At 38.2% G+C, this 22756-nt stretch overlaps 1 protein-coding gene across 2 annotated transcripts in view; it reads left to right on the forward strand.

The window, feature by feature from the left end:
• LOC132378686 (genetic suppressor element 1-like) overlaps positions 1 to 22756 on the forward strand; it is a 255016-nt gene that overhangs the window by 73595 nt on the left and 158665 nt on the right. The gene's annotated exons all lie outside the window — the stretch shown is intronic.

The following is a 22756-nucleotide window of genomic DNA, read 5'->3' on the forward strand; positions in this document are numbered from 1 at the left end:
TTGATAATCAGTTTGTAGAGGAGGTGGGATGAATTGAATTGACTTCATTTCTTACATCCTTCACATACATGAGGAGTAAAAATCTTTACATTACGTTTCCATCTAAATGTGCCAAAAGCAAATCCCAAACAGATTTCGTATGCTGTGTCACTTTATCTCTTCTTTCATTTGCGGCAACTTTGTGCTGTTTAAATTTGCGTTTGTTTTCTGGAATCACTGGTCAACAGAAGCACTGCTGTTTCTGTCTTAGTGGCGTCAAAGTGGTCACAGAGGTAGGTCACATATATACTGTATCGGCATAGGTAAGCACTTAATCTACCAAACTACCGTCAATAACGCGCTCCGCTGTCTAAATGACACTTAATATTGTTCATTCTTTGCAAGCCTGTTGAGTTTAATCGTTCGCCCCAAAACAGCAATTAGATTAATATTTTGAAAACGGATAAAAGAGGCGGGACACTTATGTAAGTATTTTGATTTGGAATCTTAATTTAACATATCTTGTCCTTTTCCTTCTAGTAGTAATCGTTCTATCAAGGCTGTCAAGGCCTGATTTGTTTCTAAGTTTAAACTGCCCTGTCCCTATATAACAAAGGAAATGGGAAATTTTCTTCTGAAATAAAAACATTACGATCATAGAAAGAATGCAGATGCATGTACTTTATTTGGTGATACATTATATGCTTTTATTTCTGGTGGGGTCTAGGATTATTCTCTGCCTTCAGAATTAGATCACAGATTTGATGTTATGAAAGAGAAATATGTTATTAGATTCTGCCTAAACCCAAGAGATCCTGCAGATGCTGGAAGTCAAGAGTAACAACACAAGATGCTGGAGAAATTCAGCAGGTCAGACAGCATCTATAGAGGGAAATAAATTGTTGGCATTTCAGGCTGAGACCCTTAATCTGGACTGGGAAAGAAGGGGGAAGCTAGAATAATAAGGTGGGGAAAGGGAAAGAGTACAAGCTGGCAGGTGATAGATGGAGAAGCTAGAGTGCTAACGAGGACAGAATAGTGGACTATGCCAGAAAGGGAAAGAGGAGTGGAACCAGTTGGAGGTGATAGGCAGGTGAAGGGAAGAGGTAAGAAGAGAATCAAAATGTGAATGGAAAAGGACAGAAGAGGGGGAGGGAGGAGAAATTATCGCAAGTTGGAGAAATTGATGTTCATCCCATCAGGTTGGAGGCTGCCCAGGTGGAATATGAGATGTTGTTCCGCTGACTTATGAGTGGCTTCCTTGTGGCAGTACAGGAGGCCATAGACTGACATGTTGAAATGGGAATGGGGAGTAGATTAAAATGTGTGGGTTCTAAGGAATTCTGTCTGTTGTGGATGGAGTGAAAGTGTTCAACAAATTGATCCCCCAAGTCTCACTGATGTAGAAGTGTCCATATGCAAGCGGCAGATACAATAGGTGACCCTGACAGACTTCTAAGTGTTGCCTCATCTGGAAGAACTGTTTGGGGCCCTAAATTGTGGTGAGGGAGGAGGTGAATGGGCAAGTATAGCACTTGCCCCACTTGTAAGTATATGTTGCAGGAGGGAGATAAGTGGAGAGGATGAATGGACAAGAGAATAACAGAGAGTGATCCCCATGGAAAGCAGGGAGTTGGTAGTAAGATCCTGTTGAAGATAGTGGAAGCTATGGTGATTGATGTGCTGGATGCAGAGGCCCGTGGGGTGGTAAGTAAGGACAAGGGGATTCTATCACAATTGTAGCAGCGCAAAGATCTGGTGAAGGGGAATGTCTGGTTCATGGAGGAGATGCGGGTAAGGGAAGCCTCAATAGTAGAGGAAAGGAAATCCCATTCTCTGGAGAAGGAGGACATCACAGATGTTTGGGAATGGAAGGTCTCATCCTGAGAATAGATGTGGTGGAGACAGAGGAACTGAGAGATGGTAGTACTATTTTTACAATGGGAAGAGGTATTATCAAGATAGTTGTGAGAGTCAGTAGACATTCGATCTCTAGAGATGGAGACAGAGGGATCAAGAAAGGGGAGAGGGTGACACAGATTCTCCCTATTCCTTGTTGGCCTGTTTTTTTAAAACAGAATTTGAGAGCTTTAAATCAAATCAGTTGAGCGACTTTACAGCTGCACCTATCTGAACATTTATAATCTGCTTCTGCATTGCTGGGATGAAGATACACAATGAAAGATTTGCACCATCTAACTATCCATTTACTTACCTTTTAAATGGCCTGCAGTGATAATTCTAGGACAAGTCAATCTGTTGAAGTCTGAGAACAAAATAATATATTCATATTCTGTTTTTGCCTTTTAAAATACATCAAACCCACATTGGACATGGTCTTAACTGTATGAAATTGCACTTATCTTGTGCAATCTTAATATAGTTAAATCATTATTGCTGGTTTTCACAGCCACTGTATTTAAAATGCCATTTGTTGGGTGGGGGGAGGGTCCTTTTCCTTGTGTGATAGATCAGAATGTGAAGTACTTTACAGTGCTACCTAATTAAAAGGTAGAAAACCAGTTTCTCTCCTATTTTTCTTCTAAAAGCTTTTCAACATGTATATTAGTAATGTGTCAAGTGGCTGAGCAGAGACTCCAACTCCATTAGCAGAGAACTATAGATTACAAATCTTCAGAAAGTATGATGTGTAAGGTAAAACCCTGATGTTAAGGCTGTATCTATTGTATTGTTTCAAGTGAAATACGAGTTAGGGTGATGAGATGACTGCAGGCAAGGTGAAATTACTATTCTGGGGATAATAACCCTGCTTCCTTAATAATTTAATTAAGAATAACACACACAAAGTTACATTCATCCTGACCATGTTCTTCATCTACAAATGTACTTCTTTAAACAAGTGGTTGGAGAGGTAGTAACTGTAAACTCTTAAACACTAATCTCTGGCATGATTAGTTAACAAGTTCTATTAACAAGTGCTAAAATATTTTAAATAATGGTACACTTAGGGAACATTGTTTCTCCACTGTAGGAATGTGTTTCATTTGGTAGGAGGGCAAGATAATCTCAGACCTGGGTAACAAATCAATCATTCTCAATGGTGCTGCTTGTTTGGTTAACAGCAGTTGCTCTTTTTTGAAGTGTGCAGTATTTGTGTGAGTTCCACCCTGTGGTACCAGTCTTCATCTCATGGTCTGGTAACACAGGTACAAAATAATGTCTCTGTTGAGCAACTGCAGGCTAGTTGAATTTCAGACAGATCTAGCACTTTAGTTGCGTTCATGAAGTAAGAAGTACTGTACATGTTCTACTGATTCAGCTATCCTTTGACAAATGAATCATTCATTTTTGCAAACTATCACTCTGGAAACTAAAAGTTATCTTAGAAGGTACCTGGAGCTAAAATATATATATTTACAATATGAATTATAGGTTATGTATAATATGTTAACAGCTGTTTCAATTAACACAACATCTGGTGCACAAATATTGCTGTTTTTCTGGTTTGTAGAGAACATAAGAGCTAAAGGTAGACCAATAAACCCTCAAACCAGCCTCACTATTCAAGAAGAACGTGGTTGATCTGATCTTGACCTGAGTATCACTTTCCTAGTATTGCTGACTGACTCACTTCTTGTCTAAATGTCTGCCAATCTCCATCTTTGAATATGTTCAATGAGCCCACTTCCACACCATGTGGGGTAGAGAATTCCAAAGATTCATTACCCTCTGAGAAGAAATTATTTTTTACCACCATCTGAAATGCATAATTGCTTTAACGTGAAGTTATGCCATTTTGTGCTTGATAAGGGAAACATCTCAGAATTCACCCAGCCAAATTCCTTCCAGATCCTTGATGTTTTAATTTAATTACCTTATTCTTCTAAAGTTCAATAACTATAGGCCCAACTTGCTGAATCTATTTTCAATTAAATTATAGGTAAAGACAGGGCAGATATTGGGAAACCTTTCACTGTAGTAGATGTGTCTAAACTCAAAGGGTATAAGCTTAGGTTAATGAGAAATAGGTTTAAAATGTACTTGAATAAGATTTTTTTTCAACCAGAAGGTCATTAGTTTTGTGTATATAATATTACAGTAATATCAGAGTAATACTGTAAACGTATCGTTTGACTGAGCATTCTTTGTTTATATAATTGATTGGGGGTTATATGTAAAAGTGCATAAATAACATTCATCATTACACTAGCACATCACAGGCATGTGTCTCACTAAAAGTAACATGAAGAATGTACATGATTTATCCCTGGCTCAGTGCTTTTCTTTTGATTAGTTTTATGTTTTGGAGTTACAGAACATAACAGTGGTTTCAAGAAAGTTTCAAAACGAACTCGAGATGACTACCTACCTGTTGAAGCACAGTGAGACATTCGAGTTTAAAAAAATCACAGCACACTTCCTTTGCAAGAAGAGAGAAAAAGTTGTGTAAAAAACAAAGGCAGAAAATAGATGAAATTCACAGTTTTATGAACAGTGAGTAGCAATGATAATAATAATAAACTTTAAAAAAGTAGAAATGGCTGGCTACATCGGAAAGGTAGATGTATATGATTGCACAGAATATAACTGGGTGATGTGTACTGAACAGATTAAGCAGTATTTTGAATCAAATGAAAGAGCCCATGAGAAATGAGTGCCAGTTTTGCTGATTGCAATTGGTGGAAGACTTTGACTGCTTTTTCCCAGAAATTAGCTTTGTTGCTATCTTGAGCGTAATGCAGGAACATTTAGAACTGAAATGATTGTTGATTGAAGAATGCTTTAGCTTAGTGAAATCAAAAGGAAGTCCATTTCAGTTTACATTGCTGAAGTGAAGAACTTGTCTGAGCATTATCAGTTCATTAATGGGCTTAATGATGAACTTAGAGAGTGTTCAGTTTGTAGAATCTTACAATAAAGCATTCAGAAATGGCGCCTAATTGAATCAGAGCTCACATTTAAAAGAGCAGTTGAAATCGTTGTATCAAAGGAAACAGCAGACAGAGATGCAATTGAGTTGCAATCAGGAATAAAAGTGATCGTGAACAAAATGGCAACTATTAAACAGAAACCTGCCTAGATAACAAATTGTATTACTGTTGTGGGAGGGGCTCACATACACCATACCAATGCAGGTTTAAAGGTGAAACTTGCAAAAACTGCAAGGACACATACAAAGAGTATGTTGGGCAGACAAAAATAATTGGATTGCACAGGAAAGAGAAAAAGATAAAATGTTGAGTTGCAGTTTCAAAAAGAGCACAAATCTGCATGCTGTTCATGAATACTTTGATAATGATGAGAGTCATACAGGACAAGGTAGGCTTAAGATATAATGTGAAAATTAACAATAGAAAAGCACCAGAAGTGAACGGCAAATTAAATAAAATGGAATTGGACACTGGCTTGGGTGTTTCAGTTATTCCACAAAATGAGTTTGAATGGCATTTCAAAACTACTGAACTGTAGCCTGCAGATATCCATCTAAGAACTTATATTGGACAAAAGTTGACTCCTGGGTGAATGACATTTGTAACAGTGAAATACAACAACTAACAAACCACACTGGGCTTGTATATGGTAAAGACAGGTGAGCCAGGATTGTGGGGACGTGATTAGCTGAGACAGCTACAACTTGATTAGAGATCCATCCACTATTTGCATGCCACATTCCCTGCAATGGAGTCAACTGAAAGCAGATTAAGACTGGTGCTGAATGTTGCCGCAGCAGTGTTGAAGGATGGCATTGGAAAACTCAAACACATAGTATTAATTGTAAATGTGATAATGTAGCCAGTGAGCTATATCGCATGGAAGCAAAAGGAATTCTTTCCAAAGTTGAGATAAGCCCATGGGCAATGCCAGTGGTACCAGGACACTTCATCAGATGAATTGGCCAAAGTGGAAGGAGTTGCTGGTAGGGATGACAGCAGAGCAGCAATGGTGTGAGTTTCTGTGAAAAATGAGGATCGTGCAGGATAGATGTATTCCAAAAATGAATAAGTACTCAAATTGCAAAATAGTACAACCATGGCTAATAAAGGAAGTCGAAACTAATGTAAAAAGCAAAAGAGGGCATAAAACAAAGCAAAAGTTAACTGGAAACAGAGGATTGGGAAACTTTTAAAAACCTGCAGAGAGCAACTAAAATAATCATTGGGGGGGGGGAGATGAAATATGAAAGCAAGCGAACAAACAATATCTAAGTGGATGGTAAAAGCTTTTTCAAGTATGTAAAAAATAAAAGAGAGATGGAAGAGAATATAAGTCCACTAGAAAATGAGGACAGAGAAATAATAATGAGGGACAAGGAGAGGGCAGAAGAACTAAATGAATATTTTGGATCAGTCTTCACTGGAAGACATGAGCAGTTTGCCAGGTGTTGTAGTGTGTGAAGAGAAGTGAATGCTGTTACTGTTACAAGGGAGAGGTGCTCAAACAGCTGAAAGACCTAAGGGTATATAAGTCACTTCGAACAAATGAACTGCACCCTAGAGTTCTAAAGGAGGTAACGTTAGAAACTGTGGAGGCATTAGCAATGATCTTCCAAAAATCATTGGACTCTGGCATGGTGCCAGAGGACTGGAAAATTGCAAATGCACTGCTCTCTTTAAGAAAGTAGGAAGACACCAGAAAGGAAATTATAGATCAGTTAGCCTGACCTCAGTGGTTGGGAAGATGTTGGAGTCCATTTTTAAGGATTGAGGTTATGGAGTACTTGCTGGCCCAGGACAAGATAGGACAAAGTCAGCATGCTTTACTTAAGGGAAAATCTTGCCTGACTAATCTATTGGAATTGTTTGAGGAGATTACAAGTAGGATAGATAAAGGGGATACAGTGGATGTTGTATATTTGGACTTTCAGAAGCCTTTGACAAGGTGCCACATATGATGCTGCTTACCAAGTTAAGAACCCATGGTATTACAGGTAAGTTACTAGCATAGTTAAAGCATTGGCTGATTGGTAGAAGGCAGCGAGTGGAAATAATAAGATACTTATCTGGCTGACTACCAGTAACTAGTGGTGTTCTGCAGTGGTTGGTATTGGGACCACTTCTTTTTATGCTATATATCAATGATTTAGATGATGGAATAGATGGGGGGCTTTGTTGTCAAGTTTGCAGATGATATGAAGATTAGTGGAGGAAGTAGGTAATGTAGAGGAAACAGGTAGGCTGCAGAAGGACATAGACAGATTAGGAGAATGAGCAAGGAAGTGGCAAATGAAATGCAATGTTGGAAAATGCATGTTCATGCACTTTGGTAGTAGAAATAAATATACAGGCTGTTTTCTAAATGGGGAGAAAATTAAAAAATCTGAGATGCAAAGAGGCTTGGGAATCCTTGTGCAGAATACCCTAAAGGTAAACTTGCAAGTAGAGTCAGTGGTGAGGAAGGTAGATGCAATGTTAGCATTTATTTCAAGAAGTCTCGAATACAAGATCAAGGATGTGATGCTGAGGCTTTATAAGGCACTCGTGAGGCTGCACCATGAGTATTGTGAACAGTTTTGGGTTCCTCATCGAAGTAAAGTTCTGCTGGCATTGGATAGGGTACAGAGGTGGTTCACAAGAAGGATTCTGGGAATGAAAAGGTTATCATATGAAGAACATTTGATTGCTCTGGGTCTGTACTCGCTGGAATGTAGAAGGATGAGTGGAGATCTCATTGAAACCTTTCAAATGTTAAAAGGCCCATACAGAGTAGATGTGGAAAGTATGTTTCCCATGGTGGGGGAGTCTAGGACAAGAGGGCACAGCCTCAGGATAAAGGGACTTCCATTTAAAACAGAGATACGGAGAAATTCCTTTAGCCAGAGGGTGATAAATTTGTGGAATTTGTTACCACAGGAAGTTGTAAAGACCAAGTCATTGGGTGTATTCAAGGCAGAGATCAATAGGTTCTTGATTGGACATGGCATCAAAGGTTACGGGGAGAAGGCTAGGAAATAGGGTTGAGGAGGGGAAGAAAGGAACAGCCATGATTGAATAGCGTAGCAGACTCGATGGGCCAAATGGCCTAATTCTGCTCCTATGTCTTATGGTCTTATGGAGTCTTGAATGTGATACTGCTTTATCTCCTAAATGTTTCCAGAATTTTCAATTTAGGTTGCTGATTTCCACTGTATGCAGTTTTTTTAATTTTCCCTTTTGTTTATTCTTCATCTTCCCCATGTGTTTCCTTGCTATTCAATTTATCTATGTACTTATGCATTCATAACTCAAAAATCTTGTCTTTAAAATTCTTTTGGCAATCACAGACACAAAAATAAGTCCAAGGAAAGAAATGATTGCACATACTCTCACCCTCTAAAATATCCCTAAACGTTTCATACATACTCATCATTGGTCTCATTAGATGTTTTGTTTCATGCCCTTGACTTCCTTTTTCATTTATGACATATGTGTACTCTGTGCCCTTTTACTGAGCTTTTGCAATATCCCTTCGAGCTGTAATAAGGTCAACATATAGTCAAGGTTCAGTTTCTCTCTCTACTTAATTATCTTAATTAATATATACCAAAATAATATGATCAAGCAAATGAAGAAGTATGTTTTTTTTGTTTCACTTTTGAATTATTACAACCAACATTCTCATAGTCAATAGCACTTTAAACTATAAATGTTAATATAATGTAATATCTTTATTATTATATGTTTGTGAGTTGCTTTACTCTTTAATTGGAAATAAAGCCTTGTCTGAAATGTAGCTATATACGTCCACTCTCCTATCATTTTTCAGTAGGAGTGTTCTTGGCATGTTATAAATACCTGAACCTGCCTTTTGTGCAGAATGGCTTATTTATTTATTTTTAGTAGTGGACATGAAATCTTTAAAATGTGGAAAAATGGGAACTCCTACAAAAGTAGTAAAATTTGATAGGGATTTTGGATAAGACTGAACCTTCAGGTGACTATTTCTTTTTCTTCCTACCTTCTGACATCAGAGTATCATATTATAAAATGTATGCAAAGGGTTTGTTATTGTACCGTCTTTTAAATATTTAATAAACTATGAGAATAAGCAATTTGTGATATTAATAGAAAAATGGAACTTCGATGTTTGGAATTATGAGAAAAAAACACTTGTTATAATGGGATGGAAAATGGAAACTTTTCAGTAGGTTGATTGAAATATACAAAATTATGAGGGGTGTAGTTAGGGTAAACCACAGGAAACTTTTCCCTCGATCAAAAGTAGATAAAGATGGAGGATATAGATGTAAAGTAAAGGGAAGGATATTTAAAGGGGACCTTCTTCACCCGAGTATAATAAGTACTTGGAATACACTCTGAGAAAGTGATTGAAAGCTGGGTCATTGACAGCATTTAGGAAAAGTCAAAGTCAGCAGTTGATTTGTTTAGGCTTAAAAGGCTATGGATCAATTACTGGGAGATGGGATTAAAATGATAAAGTTCCCACTGTTTAGGGCTGAATAGCACTTTTCATGCTGTGCAATTCTGGATTCCATGGGTTGTAAAACAAAAATACAGACAGTGATTCTAATATCCTTACATACAAAAGACATATAATTTCTGAAATGCACGTAAAATGCTGGAGGAACTCAGAGTTCTTCCAGCATTTTGTGTGTGTTTCTTGGATTTCCAGCATATGCAGATTTTCTCATTTATAATTTCTGAAATTACAGATCACTGCTTACTGACTGATTCCCATTTCAAAACTACCTGTGCAGCTCACAGATGCTTCTGCTTCAGGCAGGAACCTATTCGTAAAGGAGCTGAATATGGAACCAGAATATAGATTTCGGGTACATTATTAGGCCAGGTGAAAACTTGATATTCAGTGATAATAATGGTAAATTATGTAGTTTTGTGCATCCATGTTTATATATTTTTCATTGGTAATCTTCACAGTATTTTCACTGACATATTTATGTGAGTCATTGCTTTCAGTGATGAGCGTGATCAAGTCTACTTATAGGAGCAGACTAATTAATTAAACTAGTGCTATGTGTATAGCTCTCAAGGTAACCAAACCAATGAACCAATGATTACTTTACATCAGTAATTACCAAGGAGGACAAGGAGTATAGGGGGATCAATGCTGAGGGTATTACTACAGTAGGATACTTCAAGGTAAAGGAGAGATAATGTTGGGCTGCTTGAAGAGCATTAAGGTAGATAAGTCCCTCGGCCCCGATGGGATAAACCCCAGGTTATTGAGAGAGACAAGAGAAGAGATTGCTGGGGCTTTCACCAATACCTTTTTGTCTTCCTCATCGCTAATTTCCCGGAGGACTGACGAGTAACGAATGTTGTTCCATTATTCAAGAAGGGAGACAAGGATAATCCTGGAAATTATAGAATGATGAGTCTTACATCAATGGTAGGGAAGTTACTAGAGAGAATTGCTAGGGATAGGATTTATAAGTGTTTGGGAAAACCATAACCTAGTTAGAGAGAGCCAGCATGGCTTTCTGCGGGGCAAGTCATGTCTTTAACTTGATTGAGTTTTTTGATGAGGTGACAAGGGTGAATGTAGATGAAGGTGGAGTTGCAAATGTTGTCTGCATTGGGAGGCTCATCCAGAATATTAAGATGCATGGGATCTATGATAAGTTGGCTGTTTGGATTCAGAAATAGCTTGCCCATGGAAAGCAGAGGGTAGTGGTTGAAGGGACATATTCTAGCTGGGGGTCTGCGATCAGTGGTGTTGCACAAGGATCTGTACTGGGACCTCTGCGGTTTGTGATGTAAAAAAAAGGGCAGATGAAAATCTAGTTGGATGGGTTTGTAAGTTTTCAGATGAGACAAATATTGATGTTGTTATGGATAGCATAGAAGACTGGCAAAGAATACAGGGGATATATAATCAGTTGTTGATATGGCATGTGGAGTTTAACCAAGGCAAAAGCAAATTGCTACACCTTGACAGGTCAAATGCAAAGAGACTGTACATTGTGAAGGGCAAGACTCTTAAAAGTGCTGACTAGCAGAGGAATCTTGAGTTCCAAGTTCACAGTTCCCTAAACAGGTTGATAGATTGGTTAAGAAGGCATATGTATGGCATGCTTGCCTTTATTAGTTGAGGCATTGAGTTCAAAGTCAGGAAGTTATGTTGCAGCTTTATAAAGCTCTAGTTTGGCTATGTCTGGAGTATTGCATATAGTTTTGGTCACCCCAGTATAGGAAGGAAAACAGGGCTTTTGAGAAGGTGCAGGAGAGGTTTACCAGGACACTGCCTAGAATAGAGGGAATGTGCTATAATGAAAGGTTAGAAAAGCTTGGGTTGTTTTCTCTGGAGAAGTGAAGGCTGAGGGGAATCTAATAAGGTTTATAAGATTTTAAGAGCCATAGATAAAGTAGACAGACAGTATCTTTATCCCAGGGTTGAAATTTATAATATCAGAAGGCATGTATTTAAGTGAGAGGGGCTAATTTCAAAGGAGATGTGTAAGTCAGGCAAGTTTTTTTACACAGAGAGTTGTGGGTGCCTGGAATGCACTGCTTGGGGAGGTAGTAGAGACAGATATTAGGGACTTTTAAGAGATGTTTTGATAGGCACACATATGTGTGAGGTCAATGGAAAGATATGGAGATTGTGTTGGCAGAAGGGATCCTTATAGTTGACTATTTGATTACCAATTTAATTGGTTCAGCATAACATTGTGGGCTGAAGTTTCTGTGCTGCACTGTTCTATGCTCTGTGTACAAATATAAGTCAGATATAAAATAATTGTCATCATTAGTGCAGCAACAAAAGTCTCAGTGAGAGTGTTTCCTTTCCTTGATCTTTTATAAGTGTGCACCAAAGTTATAATCTCATATTCACATTTTTATGTTTTATATAAAAATATAAAATAATATATATTACAATTACAATACTATTTAGAAGTTATGTTATTTTTTTATTATCTTTTTAAGATTAATAATAATAATTTTTGAACAGATTTTCTAAACCGCTGCATTTATTTCAATCTGCCTCTGTTATACATTTAATAATAGTAAAAAATGAGCACATGTATATAAGCAGCAGGACTCATCCTTTTTCCTTAAAAAGTCCATAATTGCTGTTATTAATTCATTAGTCAATGATAACCTCTTCCCAAAATTACCTTGGCACACGAGAGAATGTTATAGAAAATTATCTCCAATTTGGCCATTTGCTTTCAAAAGGTTCACCACTCCTGATATAAGTCTGCAGGAAATGTCACCTCCGAGTCCTGGCCTGCTTGCAGAAATTCCATTTTCTAACAGAGGAGACTAAAAACTTTTGAGATCATTTTTGACTTTAATTTAAATAATTTTTGAGATAAACTTTGGGCACCCCTAGTCAAAATTTCTGTTCCTGTGAATAGTTAAGGGAGTAGAAGATGGACTGATCTCCAAAAGTCAGAAAGTTAAAGATGAAACATTCTTTTCAACATCTTAAGCAAGATTTGTGTATTTTTTTTGTTCAATTTTAGAGTGAAAAAAAGGAAAGGAGCACCATGCAAAAGTTTGGGCACCCCAAGAGATTTGAGCTCTCAGATAACTTTTACCAAGGTCTCAGACCTTAATTAGCTTGTTAGGGCTATGGCTTGTTCACAGTCATCATTAGGAAAGGCCAGGTGATGCAAATTTCAAAGCTTATAAATACCCTGACTCCTTAAACCTTGTCCCAAAAATCAGCAGCCATGGGCTCCTCTAAGCAGCTGCCTAGCACTGAAAATTAAAATAAATGATGCCCACAAAGCAGGAGAAGGCTATAAAAAGGTAGTAAAGCTTTTCAGGTAGCTGTTTCCTCAGTTTGTAATGTAATTAAATGGCAGTTAACAGGAAAGGTGGAGGTAAAGTTGAGGTCTGAAAGGCCAAGAAAGCTTTCTGAGGGAACTGCTTGTAGGATTGCTAGAAAGGCAAATCAGAACCTCCGTTTGACTGCAAAAGGCCTTCAGGAAGATTTATCAGACTCTGGAGTGGTGGTGCACTGTTCTACTGTGTAGCGACACCTGCACAAATATGACCTCCATGGAAGAGTCATCAGAAGTAAACCTTTCCTGCGTCCTCACCACAAAATTTATGCATCAGGAGTTTTCAAAGGAATACCTAAATAAGCCTCATGCATTTTGGAAACCAGTCTTGTGGACTGATGAAGTTAAAATAGAACTTTTTGGCTGCAATGAGCAAAGGTATGTTTGGAGAAAAAAGGGTGCAGAATTTCATGAAAAGAACACCTCTCCAACTGTTAAGCATGGGGGTGGATCGATCATGCTTTGGGCTTGTGTTGTAGCCAGTGGCACGGGGAACATTTCACTGGTAGAGGGAAGAATGAATTCAATTAAATAGCAGCAAATTTTGGAAGCATACATCACACCATCTTTAAAAAAGTTGAAGATAAAAAGAGGATGGCTTCTACAACAAGATAATGACCCTAAACACACCTCAAAATCCTCAATGGACTACCTCTAAAGGCTCAAGCTGAAAGTTTTGCCATGGCCCTCACTGTCCCCCGACCTAAGCATTATTGAAAATCTGTGGATAAACTTCAAAAGAGCAGTGCATGCAAGACAGCCCAAGAATTTCACTGAACTAGAAGCCTTTTGCAGTGAAGAATGGGTGGAAATCCCGGAAACAAGAATTGAAAGACTCTTAACTCTTAACACAGAAGGTATTTACTAGCTCTGATACTTGCCAAAGGGGATGTTACTAAGTACTGACCATGCAGGGTGCCCAAACATTTGCTTCAGGCCCTTTTTTGTTATTTTGAAACTGTAAAAGATGGAAGTAAAAAAAAGTAATCTTGCTTAAAATATTAAAGAAATGTGTCATCTTTAACTTTATGCCTTTTTGAAATCAGGTCATTTTTTACTCGCTTAGCTATTCACAATAACAAATTTTGACCAGGGATGCCCAAACTTTTGCATGCAACTGTATATCTTATGATATTACAGGAAAGTTACTGACATGGTTAGAGTATTGGCTGATTGGTAGGAGGCATCGAGTGAGAATAAAATGATCCTTTTCTGGTGGGGGAGTTCAGGACAAGAGGGCAGAGCTGCCCTCTTGAGGGGTGTCCATTTAAAACAAAGATATGGAGAATTTTTTTAAATTAATTTTTTAATGTGTTTTTTATAATGCAAGAAAACAAAAAAGAGGGTTATACAGAGCAAAACAAACATATCAACGTACAATTCATATTAAACAAAGCACCCATAGTAGAATCGTATAAAGTTAGTTACCACCCAATTACCCAAGCCACTACCCAACTCCAAGCCAACCTAACGATATATAAAAAAGTTAATCAAAACTGTATCACCACAGAGCTGTATTTATAAAAAGAAGGTATATTGCCTACTACCTAATCTACAGTATGTTTACACATAAAAATAACCCATAAATCTTAACCGGAAGAAGCTGGAAGTAAGGGATTTAAATGCAAAAGAAGAAAAAGGAGGGATGCACCCTTAATCTAAATGGGAATTATGAAAATATTCAAGAAAAGGTCCCCACACCTTTTGGAACTTTATATCCAAATTAAGAAGTGAATAATTAATCTTTTCAAGGTCTAAGCAGGACATAATATCTCTAAGCCATTGAGCATGAGTAGGTGAGGCAGCATCTCTGCACCTAAGAAGGACTGCACGTCTGGCCAAAAGAGAGGCGAAAGACAATGTACAAAGCTTAGTTGGAGTTAAATGCATGTCAGGTTCTCCCGATGTAACGAAAAGAGTAATCAGAGGGTTAGGTTCCAAGTAGCAATTAAGTATGTCAGATAAAGTTGAAAAAACATCTCTCCAGAATTTCTCCAAGCTAGGACAAGTCCAATACATATGAATAAGAGGGGCCTCAACCCCTTTACAGTTATCACAACAGGGACTAATATCAGGATAGAACCATGACAATTTAGTTTTCGACATATGAGCCCTGTTTACTACCTTGAACTGTAGAAGGCACTTGTGAGCACATAGAGAAGTTGAATTAACTGACTTGAGAATTGAATCCCAAGCCTTGTCAGACAAAGAAAAATTTAAATCATACTACCAGGCAGTTTTAATTTTGTTGAAGGGGGCTCACTTCAACATTGTTAACATATCTTGAACAGTAGAAATTAAACCTTTACCCGATGGATTCATATGAAGAAGCGTGTTTTTCAAGGGTACATCAGGAAAGTTTGGTATTAAAGGGTTGATAAAATGTCTAATTTGGAGATATATAAAGAAATGAGTGTTAGGTAAGGTAGGCCAAACTTTACAGACAATTGTTCAAAAGTTGCAAAGCGCTTATCTATGAACAGATCTTCAAAGCACCTAATTCCCTTTCTGTGCCAGTCCAGTAATGTTAAATCCTGCATAGAAGGCTGAAAAGATGATTATGTAGAATAGGTAAAGAGAGAGAAACCATGAAGCCCATTATGTTTTCTGAACTGAGCTCATATATACAAATACAAATTCTTTATTGTCACCAAACAATTAATACTAAAACGTAGAATCATCACAGTGATATTTGTTTCTGTGCTCATGCTCCCTGAAGTACAAATCAAAGTAAATATAATAAAAATTTAAATTATAAATCATAATTAGAAAATAGAAAAGGGAGAGTATGGTAGTGCAAGTCAGGTCCAGATATTAGGAAGGTACGGCCCAGATCCAGGTCAGGATCTGTTCAGCAGTCTTATCACAGTTGGAAAGAAGCTGTTCCCAGATCTGGCCGTACATATCTTCATGGTCCTGAACCTTCTCCCAGAGGGAAGTGGGACAAAGAGTGTGTTGGCTGGGTGGGATTTATCCTTGATTATCCTGGCAGCACTTTTCCAACAGCGTGTGGTGTAAAGTGAGTCCAAGGATGGAAAATTGGTTTGTGTGATGTGCTGGGCTAGGTTCACAATCTTCTGCAGCTTCTTCTGGTCTTGGACAGGACAACTTCCATACCAGGTTGTGATGCACCCTAGAAGAATGCTTTCTACAGTGCACCTATAAAAATTAGTGAGGGTTTAAGGGACAGGCCAAATTTCTTCAGCTTTCTCAGGAAGTAAAGGCGCTGGTGGGCCTTCTTGGCAGTGGACTCTGCTTGGTTAGACCAAGTCAGGTCATTTGTGGTATTCACCCCAAGGAACTTAAAGCTTTTGACCTGTTCCACCAGCACACCACCAATGTAGATGGGGTCATGCGGTCCGCTACTCCTTCTGAAGTCAACAACCAATTCCTTCAGCTTGCTGATGTTGAGGGATAGGTTGTTGTCTTTGCACCATGCCACCAGGTTCTTAATTTCTTCTCTGTACTCAGACTCATCATTACCCAAGATGCAGCCTACAATTGTGGTGTCATCAGCAAACTTGTTTATTGAGTTTGATGGAAATCATGGGTGTACAGTGAGTACAGCAGGGGGCTGAGTACACAGCCTTGTGGGGCATCAGTGCTCAGAGTGATTGTAGAGGAGAGCTTGTCCCCTATTTTTACAGCCTGGGTCCTGTCTGTGAGGAAGTTGAAGATCCAGCTGCAGATCTGAGTGCTAAGACCCAGGTTCTGGAGCTTAGGAATCAGTTTATTTGGAATGATGGTATTAAAGGCAGAGCTGTAGTCTCAAATACAAATATAAGCTGTAGTCTTAAATATTCTCAAAGTGTGTCTGATAACCGGATTAACAGTTGATTTAAGCAAATGGCAAAGGAAGTGCAGATCCAAGAAGTGTGAAGATGGAGAGACTCTTATTAGAGTTTGACTCCATTGCCACCCATATTGGGCAGTCAGACTGATTATAAAAGTAAGACCAAAAGATAAGACAACGTACGTTGGCTGCCCAGTACTATAAACAAAAATTGGGCAAGGCCATACCACCTATCATTTTAGGTTTTTGAAGATGAGCTTTACTTAGTGTTGGATGTTTGCTCTTCCATAAATAGGACAAAATAATAGAACCTAACGAATCAAAAAAAGCTTTAAAAATTAAAATTGGTAAAGATTGAAATAAGTATAAAAATTTAGGAAGAATAAACATTTTAATAACATTAATTCAACCTATCAAGGACATGGACAAGGGTAACCACTGTGCTAAGCTCTGTTTTGTATGATTTAAAAGATTAGTAAAATTTTCTCCAAAAAGACGCTTATAATTTCTTGTTACTGTAATGCCAAGGTAAATAAGTTGATTATTTACTACTAAAAGGGAGGTTATAAAATTCTAGTGATTGTGCTTCTCTATTTATTGGAAAAAGTTTGCTCTTATGTATCCGGAAAGCTGACTAAATTTATTATGGAGTGAAAACATTAGGGATAAGGAGGTAGTTGGGTTTGATTATAAAAAGTAAAAGATCATCAGCATGAAGCGAGGCATTGTGTTCAACACCCCCCTCCCAAATCCCTGTTAATTCAGCACAACTTCGAAGTGCAATTGCTAATGGCTCGATAGCCAAATTGAAAAGTAAGGAACTTAAAGGACACCCTTGCCAGGTGCCACGTTTAAGATTAAAAGACTGGGATTGCTGAGAATTAGTCAAGACAGAAGCAGTGGGGTATGAATATAACAATTTAATCCACATAATAAAAATTTGTCCAAAATCAAATTTTTCTAAAACTGCAAAATGATAATTCCACTCCACACAATCAAACACTTTCTCCGCATCTAGAGCAATGACACATTCAGGAAACCCAGCTGAAGGTGAGTATAAGATATTAAATAGACACACATTCGTAGTTCTGATAACTCTTGTCTTATGTCTAGATGGGTGGTTTTTAATAAAACCAGTTTGGTCTTCAGAAATAATTAGAAGTGGAATGTTCTCCAATCTACGGGCCAAACCTTTAGCCAAAATTTTAACATCAATATTTAGCAAAGAAATTGGCCTGTACGAGGAACACTCCATTGAATCTTTACCTTTTCTCACTAAAAGAATGGCACATGCCTGGGTAAATGATGCTGGCGATTTACTATGTTTAAAAGAGTCAGTTAAAACTAACTTTAGTTGAGGCAAAAGCAGTGAGGAAAATGATTTATAGAATTCTGCAGAGAACCCATCAGGTCCAAGAGATTTACCAGACTGCAGTACAGATATAGCTGATGATATTTCCTCTAGTGATAATAGTGCATTCAATTTTGCTTTAAAATTGGGAGAAAGTGTAGGAATGTTTAAATTATTTAAAAAATGCTTAACTGAAATATTATCATCTAGGGATTCAGAAGTAGAGAGTCGAGAATAGTACTTTTGGAATGTATCATTCATTTCAGAATGATTCAAGGTAATATTCCCATTTTCCATTCGAATTTTTGTAATATGTTGTTTAACATTAGAGCGTCTTAGTTGGTGGACTAAAAATTTACCAGATTTATCACTATGGATATAAAACTGGCTCTTACTTTCCAAAAGTTGGCGTTCAAATGGGTGACTGGAAATAAGGTCAAACTTAGTTTGAAGTTCCACTTGTTTCTTATACAGCTCCGGATTTTTAGTCCGGGCATATAGTTGGTCTGTTGCTTTAGTTTGATTGACCAGATCTAATCGCTCTTTATGGGTCTTTCTATTCAAATTCACAGTATATGAAATTATTTCACCCCTTAGGTATGCTTTCATAGCATCCCAAACAACCTGACTTGAGGTTTCAGATGGCATGTTAGTATTTAAAAAAAAAAACAGTTATCTGGTCCTCCAGAAATTTTACAAAATCATTATCCAACAACAAGGTTGGTTTAAAACACCGATGTTTATTCATTTGGGGGAAACCAGGAAGAATTATAGACAGGGTGAATAATAATTTCTCACATTTGGATGAAGAAAACATCATACATCCAAGATACCATAATTAGAAAGGAAAGACTGAATATATAAAGCAGATTTACTTGGTAATCTGGGAATAGAGGACGATCGATCCAAAACTGGATCGAACCAACAGTTAAAATCAACACCAAGTATGAGAGAATATGAACTCAGCTCAGGCACTAAAGAGAAGAAATGATCAAATAACTCCATATCTTCCAAACTGGGGGCATATTAATTGGCCAAGACTGCTATTGTGTTGTATAATTTCACTGAGACAGTAATAAAATGACTATTTGTATCAGATATTTTATTAGGAAGCTCAAAGGGAATATTTTGACTTATACGAATTGAAACCCCACCCCCACCCCCGGCTTCAGCCTGAAAAGTTAAATGGAAGTGCTGCCCCACCCATCTAGACATAAGACAAGAGTTATCAGAACTACGAATGTGTGTTTCTTGCAGAAAAGCAATTTCTGCATTAAGCTGTTTAAGATGTGAAAATACCTTCCTTCTTTTAACAGAATGGTTCAATCCCTTAACATTCCAGCTTACAAAATTCAACGGACTAACCATTGTCCTTTAAAAAAATATAGAAGATAGTAGGCATAAGCATTGTGTGAAATTCAAGTAACAGCTCTGGGGCAAAAGTATACAACAAGAAAAGCAGGACAGAAAAATGTCCTGAATAATACAAATGTCTAAAGGTTCTATGAATAATGCTGGCATCAGAGTTCCCTCCCCCCAAACCCCAAAACAAGAAAGCTACCAAAAAAACAGCAGCAAGCTCTTCAAAAAAAGATCACCCCATAATCCCATTTCCTGTTTCTTAAGCAAACATGAGGAAATCTGCAGATGCTGGACATACAAACAACACACGCAACTGACTTAAGAAAGAAAGATTGGGAAAAAAACAGATAGAGAAAAAAATGTACTTCTCCACCAATGTGAGTCAACAGACCAAACCAGAGAGAGTCAAAGCCACAGGAAGGTCATAGATGTGGAGGGATTATTTTAGCCAGAAAGTGGTGAATTTATGGAATTTATTGCGTTAGGGAGGTGTGGAGGTAGGTCATTGGGTGTATTTAAGGCAAAGCTTGATAGGTTCTTGATTGGACATAGCATCAAAGATTACAGGGAGAAGGTGGGGGACTAGGGCTGAGGATGGAAAAAGTGATCAGGCATAATTGAACGGTGGAGAAGACTCGATGGGCCAAATGGTATAAATCTGCTCCTGTGTCTTATGGCCTTATTGTCTTATGATGCAGTTAAAAAGTGAGCTTCATCTTGGAAACTAATGATGTAAACAAACCATGTCCAATAATGGAATTTCTCAAGCTTTGTGGCTTCTGTTTTTGCTTCATTTATTACTAAGTTAAGCCATCTCTTTAAAGCAGATTTTCCTGATCAATAGTTGAACAGAAAAGAAATGCTTTATTTAGAATTATGTTCCTTGGTCTGTGCAGATCTGTTTGTTGTTGAAATGGAGATAATAGAGAACAAGATATATGCCTTTAATGTTTGTTCACCAAATGACATTGTATGTCTTTCTGGACCTCTCATAAAACAAAATCCCCAGGTGGGTATTGACAATAGGTAAAAGACTTTTGGAGGTGTTACAAGTACTTCCTCTTTAAAGACAATAGTGGTACCTTTTAATAACCTGCCCTCAAAAAGTCTTTTCCCTTTCTGCTCTCCTTTTTTTTGCTTTTTTTCTCCACTAGGTTTCACTTTGTTTTATAGCTGACATAGCTTTCAGTTGACTTGTTAATAAATATCTGTAACACTCTTTTAAATTTAGCCACCTAAAGGGGTACTGAGTTGGAAGAAATCATTCATGTAACTCATTGACTTTAGATTTTGCTACCTGCTGCATGATAAAGTGTATGAAATAATAGCATCTCCATGTTGTACTTGCTTTTGAAATACAGTTACCTTGACATCGGATTAAATGCATGTCACTGAGGATGAATTTCTACTCCATGATCTTCCCTGGCAGCAGGGTTCTAAATGAGGATCCAACAGGAGAGTGAGTTGTGGACATCAAGACATATACAACAATTACAGTATATGACATACAGTGCTGCTCCGGATTAATTATAGAAATGCTAAGAGTGTATACCACTTCACCTGTTGCATAGGGCAGTCTACCAATATTTATTTTACTAAAATGACTGACAGCTCTTTCACAGTTATTCATAACTTAAAGGTGGCTGTGGTTTGCACTTGTTGTTACGTTTGAACTCAAGTGGTCCTTTTATTTTTATTTGGGAAAATAATTGCTCATTGATTGTTAGCCAGATATCAGTGATATTTTCTGAACAACATGCAGCATAACTGATAGAAGGATAGAAAACCTACAGCACAATACAGCTCCTTCGGCCCATGATGTGTGCTGAACATGTACTTACTTTAGAAATTACCTAGGGTTACCCATACCCCTCTATTTTTCTAAGCTACATGTATCTATCCGGGAGTTTCTTAAAATACCCTATCGTATCCGCCTCCACCACTATCACCAGCGGCCCATTCCACGTACACACCACCCTCTGCATTAAAAAACTTACCCACAACATCTCCTCGGTACCTACTTCTAAGAACCTTAATACTGTGCCCTCTCGTGTTAACCATTACAGCCCTGGGAAAAAGCCTCTGACTATCCACATGATCAATGCCTCTCATCAGCTTATACACCTCTATCAGGTCACCTCTCATCCTCCGTCGCTCCAAGGAGAAAAGGCAGAGTTCACTCAACCTGTTTTCATAAGGCATGCTCCCCAATCCAGGCAACATCCTTGTAAATCTCCTCTGCACCCTTTCTATAGTTTCCACATCCTTCCTGTAGTGAAGTGATCAGAACTAAGCACAGTACTCCAAGAGGTGTCTGACCAGGGTCCTATAAAGCTGTAACATTATCTCTCGGCTCTTAAGCTCAATCCCATGGTTGATGAAGGTCAATGTATTGTATGCTTTCTTAACTGCGCAGTCAACCTGCACAGCAGCTTTGAGTGTCCTATGAACTCGGACCCCAAGATCCCTCTGATCTTCCACACTGCCAAGAGTCTTACCATTAATACTATATTCTGCTATCATATTTGACCTACCAAAATGACCCACCTCACACTTATCTGGGTTGAACTCTATCTGCCATTTCTGAGCCCAGCTTTACATCCAACCAATGTCCCACAGTAACCTCTGACAGCTCTTCACACTATCCACAACACCCCCAACCTTTGTGTCATCAGCAAATTTACTAACACTTCCCTCCAATTCCTCACCCAGGTCTTTTATAAAATTCATGAAGGGAAGGGGTCCCAGAACAGATCCCTGAGGCACACCACTGGTCACTGACCTCCATGCAGAATATGACCTGTCTACAACCACTCTTTGCCTTCAGTGGGCAAGCCAGTTCTGGATCCACAAAGGAAGGTTCTCTTTGGATACCATCCCTTAGAATTTATATCAATAAATTAGAGAGAGTGCAGAGACGATTTACTAGGATGTTACCTGGGTTTCAGCAATTAAGTTACAGAGAAAGGTTGAACAAGTTAGGTCTCTATTCATTGGAGCGTAGAAGGTTGAGGGGGGATTTGATCGAGGTATTTAAAATTTTGAGAGGGATAGATACAGTTGACGTGAACAGGCTGTTTCTATTGAGAGTAGGGGAGATTCAAACCAGAGGACATGATTTGAGAGTTAGGGGGCAGAAGTTTAAGGGAAACACGAGGGGGTATTTCTTTACTCAAAGAGTGATAGCTGTGGGATGAGCTTCCTGTAGAGGTAGTAGAGGCCAGTTCAGTTGTGTCATTTAAGGTAAAATTGGATAGGTATATGGACAGGAAAGGAGTGGAGGGTTATGGGCTGAGTGCGGGTAGGTGGGACTAGGTGAGATTAAGGGTTCGGCACGGACTAGGAGGGCCAAGATGGCCTGTTTCCGTGCTGTGATTGTTATATGGTTATGATCATTATCTCCAAAGTGCTCTCCCACTGAGAGATCTGACACTTGACTAGGTTCATTTCCCAATACCAGATCAAGTACAGCTTCTCTTCTTGTAGGTTTATCTACATATTGTGTCAGGAAACCTTCCTGAACACACCTAACAAACTCCACCCCTCTTAAACCCCTTGC

Source organism: Hypanus sabinus, chromosome 20, assembly GCF_030144855.1.
Source record: "Hypanus sabinus isolate sHypSab1 chromosome 20, sHypSab1.hap1, whole genome shotgun sequence".
Classification (NCBI taxonomy): Eukaryota; Metazoa; Chordata; class Chondrichthyes; order Myliobatiformes; family Dasyatidae; genus Hypanus; species Hypanus sabinus.